This window comes from Acomys russatus, chromosome 29 (assembly GCF_903995435.1).
Source record: "Acomys russatus chromosome 29, mAcoRus1.1, whole genome shotgun sequence".
NCBI lineage: Eukaryota > Metazoa > Chordata > Mammalia > Rodentia > Muridae > Acomys > Acomys russatus.
Genome location: NC_067165.1, coordinates 37,902,998 through 37,908,997, shown reverse-complemented (window position 1 = coordinate 37,908,997; position 6,000 = coordinate 37,902,998).

Genomic DNA, 6,000 nt, shown 5'->3' with positions numbered 1-6,000 from the left:
TCTGGTTTCATTTTTGAGACAGGGTCTTGCTCTACAGTTTGGATTGATTTGAAACTACAACTCCTGGCAGCTCTGCTTCCCCAGCCTCCCATCTAATAGGATTATTCCCACACCTGGATGAGTTTTATTCACCTTTGACCCACGTGGTTCTGAGTGTGAGTTGGGTTGGTGTTAGTCTGTCCCTGACAATGGACACACACACACACACACACAATCTCCTAACGAAAATCTCCCAAAGATCTTGTGACACCATCTTGCCCCGTCTGTGAAATCTGGCCCTTAATAAACAGATGAGTTGGATGCTCTGTCAGTCCTCTGCTGAGTTAGCTACTCAGAAGGCTGAGGCAGGAGGATGGCTTGGGAGGGTGGGGGTGTAGCAAGGATGGAAGTCACAAACCCTGGGGTCCCTCCCTTCAGCATTGCATGAACTAGACACTTTGGGGTGTGCCTGTCACCCAGGAACTCAAGATATTGAGAAATGAGAATTAGAAGTTCAAGGCCATCTTTGGCTATCTAGCAAGTCTGAAGCCAGCCTGGGCTGTAAAAAGATAAAATCTCAAAACCTTTCTAAACCTGTGTCATGGAGAAAGTACTGCCCCTTGGATCTTTGTCAGAAAAGGGTGTTTCAGAGGTGTCCAGCCCAGCACAATCAGTAGCAAAGATGAAATCAAGACTGGGAACTGAGGCAACATGGTCCCCCACACTTTAATACCAGCATCTGGGAGGGAGAAGTGGCAAATCACGGTGGTGTTGAGGCCGTCCTTGTGTACATAAGAAGTTTCTGGACAGCCAGAGATTCATGTTAGGACCCTGTCTCACAAACAGACTGGGCTTTGAGGCAGGATGCTGCCTCATACTGACGTCAACATGGGTCACAAATGGTGTTGTCATTTCCTTGAGCCTAGCCTGGTGCAAACGAACAAAACAAAGAAAAGGCCAAGCATGAGTGTGCACGCCTTTAATGCCAAGCATGAGCGTGCACGCCTTTAATGCCAAGCATGAGTGTGCACGCCTTTAATGCCAAGCATGAGCGTGCACGCCTTTAATGGCAAGCATGAGCATGCACGCCTTTAATGGCAAGCATGAGTGTGCACGCCTTTAATGTCAAGCATGAGTGTGCACGCCTTTAATGTCAAGCATGAGTGTGCACGCCTTTAATGCCAAGCATGAGTGTGCACGCCTTTAATGCCAAGCATGAGTGTGCACGCCTTTAATGCCAAGCATGAGTGTGCACGCCTTTAATGTCAAGCATGAGCGTGCACGCCTTTAATGTCAAGCATGAGTGTGCACGCCTTTAATGCCAAGCATGAGTGTGCACGCCTTTAATGGCAAGCATGAGTGTGCACGCCTTTAATGCCAAGCATGAGCGTGCACGCCTTTAATGCCAAGCATGAGTGTGCACGCCTTTAATGCCAAGCATGAGCGTGCACGCCTTTAATGCCAAGCATGAGTGTGCACGCCTTTAATGTCAAGCATGAGTGTGCACGCCTTTAATGCCAAGCATGAGTGTGCACGCCTTTAATGCCAAGCATGAGTGTGCACGCCTTTAATGCCAAGCATGAGTGTGCACGCCTTTAATGTCAAGCATGAGTGTGCACGCCTTTAATGTCAAGCATGAGTGTGCACGCCTTTAATGTCAAGCATGAGTGTGCACGCCTTTAATGTCAAGCAGGAGTGTGCATGCCTTTAATGTCAAGCATGAGTGTGCACGCCTTTAATGTCAGTACTGCAGTAGCCAAAGAAACTGGTCTCTGTGTGTTCAGGGCCAAACAGGTTTCCATGGCAACTTATAAGCCAAGCAGGTCTACATGGTGAGGCCCTGTCTTCATAAATATTTGTGGGCTGGATAGATAGCCCAGGTGCTTAGAGCACACACTGCACTTTAGAGACCCTGTGCTCAATTCCCAGCACCATATTAGGTGGCTCATAACCACCTGAAACTACAGATGCAGAGAGATCATATTCCTCTGCCCTCTCTGGGCAATTTCATCCCTGTGAACATTTCTCATCACAGACACACACACATTAAGTAACTAAAAATAATATTTTTTAAAAATCCTTTAAAGGCTGAAGTAAGAGGAACTCTCCCCACATAGGTTTAATAAATAAACACATAAACATTTGGGCACTAAAATTAAATAAAGATGATACATAAACAGTATTTTGTTTATGCACAGAAGACTGAAACAATCTTGTGGTTAAATGTCCACAGAGCTTTTTATTTATGAAATATTTTTAATTATTTAAAATATTTTTTTGTTTATTTGTTCACTCCCTGTGAACTGGTTGCTTGCTCCACCTCTTGACTTGTGGTTGACTTTATTTAATCTTTAATGTATACACTCTCACCAGTTCTTGGAATTAAACTATCTCCAGCTGGAGAAATCACACCCTTCTAGAGCACAAGAAAATCACCACTAACAACTCTGAACAAACTGAAGCCGTCCCCCATCCTACACCTGGGATTAAAACAAAAGCATTCACTTAACTGTTTTGTTTTGTTTTTATAAGATTTTATTTATTTATTATTTATATAGTAGTCTGCCCCCATGTGTGCCTGCAGGCCAGAAGAGGGCACCATTATCACATTATAGATGGTTGTGAGCCACCATGTGGTTGCTGGTAATTGAACTCAGGACCTTTGGAAGAACAGCCAGTGTTCTTAACCTCTGAGCCATCCCTCCAGCAGACATAACTGGTTTTAAAAAGAAACTGAATTCTCACTACACTAGAGTATTTTTAATTTGTGTTTTCTTTTGGTTGTTTTTGTAGGTTTACTAGTTTTAATGATATGTGCTGTCAGGGGTGGGGTGGGCGCACCATGTGTACGTGAGTGCAGTGCCTTGGGAGGTCTCTGGTTTAGGATCCCTGGACCTAGAAATACAGGCACTTGTTAGGGCACATGTGAGCACGAGGAACTGATCGGTGTGCTCTGGAAGATCAGCACATGTTCTTATCTGTTCCAGGGTACTTACATGGCTCAAGACCTGCGTTGAGGACTCTACAAGTCTTGGTTTGCTTTTACATTAAAGACACAGTCTGGACATTCAACCACAGAGACACTGCTTCACAGAGCTATCTCATTTTCCAAATTAGTGTTATAAATCCCAGCGTCCATACAGGAGCCTCTAATGACTTCAAAAGTAGAGTAAAGCCAGACAGTTCAGAGATTCTCCTCAGTCCTTCCTTGGCAGACTCCATCTGTGGAAAGCAGAGCATGGGTGGCAGGGCACAAGGCATGCTATGACAACAGGCTGGTCCCATTGCATTCTCCTGAATAACCTTTCAAAAGGGGATGGGATTCAGAGCAGCAGGGTTAGCTACCTGGTGGACAACGGTTAATTGTGTCTGTGTCGGTTAGGGTGAGAGACTCCACATGCTGGGACTGATGAGGGCTTGGATTTGATCCACCACAGAGTACAACAGGGCACACTGAGTTCTCTGTTCTGGAGTATTCTCCAGAGGAAACTGCTCAAACATGGGTTTAAGCCAAAAGAAAGTCTCGATTACCTGGTCTACACTCGGTGTTCACGACCCCAGGGTAGTACTGAGGCTTTCTCAGGAAGAGTTCTTAAGCAAAAAAATCTATGTTCTGTTTTTTGTTGTTGTTGTTTTGTTTTGTACTTTTTTTTTTGTTTGCTTTGGTTTTTTGTTTGTTTTGTTTTGTTTTTGGAGACAGAGCTTCTCTGTGTAGTCTGGCTGTCCTGGACTCACTTTGTAGACCAGGCTGGCCTTGAACTCACAGCAATCTGCCTGCCTCTGCCTCCCAAGTGCTGGGATTAAAGGCATGCGCCACCATGCCCGGCCTCAAACTCTATGTTCTAGAATGACATACTTGAGTTAACAAGGTCAGTTAGCTAGAAACCCAATTACAAAAGCTAAAAGCAAAGTTAATACATTTGGATACTTTCCTAGAACTTTGGACTTTGATGGACAGCTTATGGTACTTTCTACATGGTGAGATTTGTGACCTGAATGGCATTTCCATCATGGAGTCAGTTGTGCTAAGGTATTTCAAGTCTATGAGGAGGAAAAGTCATGTCTTAGAACTGACTTAGTCTCAGAACTATGTTGTTTTCATATTTTAAAAATTCAGCTCTTCTTATTCTTTCTGTCTTTCTCTCTCTGGGGTGCCCCTCCCCCTATCCTTCTCTCTCCATGTTCATTTAATAAACTCTTCTATAAGATAAAATTTAAAAAAATTCAGTCAGTACCAGGCATCTTGGCATATGCTGTTAATTTTAGCACTCGGGAGGCAGAGGTAGGCAGATCTCTGTGAGTTAAGCACCAACCTGGTCTACAAAGTGAGTCCAGGTTAGCCAGGGTTTGTTACACAGAGAAACCCCGTCTCCAAAGAACAAAAACATAAACAAAGAAACCCACTTCCCTCTCCCCAAATCCTCAGTCAGCTGTGGAAACTCATAACACTTCACAGGACAGTTTGAGGCAGGAGGATTTCAGGGAGTTGGAGTCTAGTCTAGAAAAAAACCTGAATCCCAACTAACATTAGGTACACCATGAATCCCATTAGAATTTCTTTTTTCTTTTCTTTTTCCTTTTTTGGATTTTCAAGACAGTTTCTCTGTGTAGCCTTGCTATCCTAGACTCTCTTTGTAGACCAGGCTGGCCTCATCCTCACATTGGCCCACCTGCCTCTGCCTCCAGAGTGCTGGGATTAAAAGCACATGCACCATGCCCAGCTACTTTTATTTTTGAAGACCACAAATCCATAGTGTGTGTTACTTTGGTCAATGAATGAGTGTGTAACTATTTATTGTTCTAGATCCAATCCACCTAGCCACCATCTAAATCACAAAAGGGGTAAGTGGGTGGAGACTCAATTATTGAATCACACTGCAGACTTTGGATAGGGGGTGTGGCTACCAAGGGGAGGGGTTTGTGGAAAGATATCTAAAGGTCAGAGCAGCCAGAGAAACCGTCAGGCTTGGAGCCTGGAGTCACTTGGGGGGGTCACTACCTACCTTTCATAAGACCTGTTACCCTATTCAGATCAGGTAAATCCCTTAGCTCCATCAGGACACCCCATCTCACCCAGCAGAGTCTAGCCTTCATTCACCTCACTGTATCATTATATCTTTTTTGGTTTACTGATTGTTTTTTTGTTTGTTTGTTTGTTTTGTTTTGTTTTTGTTTTTGTTTTTTTGGGGTTTTTTGTATAAGGCATTTCTACATAACCCTGCCTGGCTGGTAAGTCACAGAAATTCTGCTGCCTCAGCAACCTGAGGGCTAGCTCTCCATCAGAGCCAGTGTGTGTTGTTCATGTCATTATTGGAGTCTGTGTATAGACTCTGTTTATTTTTGGGACAGTCCCACTCTGAAGATCAGGGTGACCTTGAACTCCAGGACATTCTCAGGGAAGTTAGATTCAAAAGCCTTGACTGTGGTGCGGGTTTTTATGGTGTGGGGGTCAAAATAGGGTTGCCCTGTATAGACCAGGCTTTCTTGAACTCTTAGAAATTGCTTCCTGAATGCTGGTCTTCAAAGGATTAAAGCCTTGTGCCACCACCACCACTGCTGCCTTGCTTCTGCTGATCTTTGGCCAATGTAAGCCTAGCACGGCTGTGCAAGAGGCAGGCTGATCTCTGTCAGTTCTCCACCAGACTAGTCTGCATACAATGCAAGTTCCAGAACAGCCAGTGGTGAGATCCTATAACAGCAACAAAATTTCTTTTTCCTTTAGTGGTCTACACATGGTCTCATCAGGAAGACCAAGATGTTCTCAGATTTACATAAAGCAATGCTTCCATTCTCTCAGTGTTCAAGTTAAAAGTGTAAGCATCATTTGACACCTAATTTCAAATTTCATGCTCTTTTTGTCTTTTACTAGTGTTTGGAGAGCTGAGGTAGTGACCTACCAGGACCTTGAACTACTGACTTTCCTGACTCTAACATGTAAATTGTTATCTCCATCTCTTAGTCCCGTCTTTCCTGATGCTTTATAAACACTTGCTGACCTTGGCGATGGCTACTGAAGGTTTG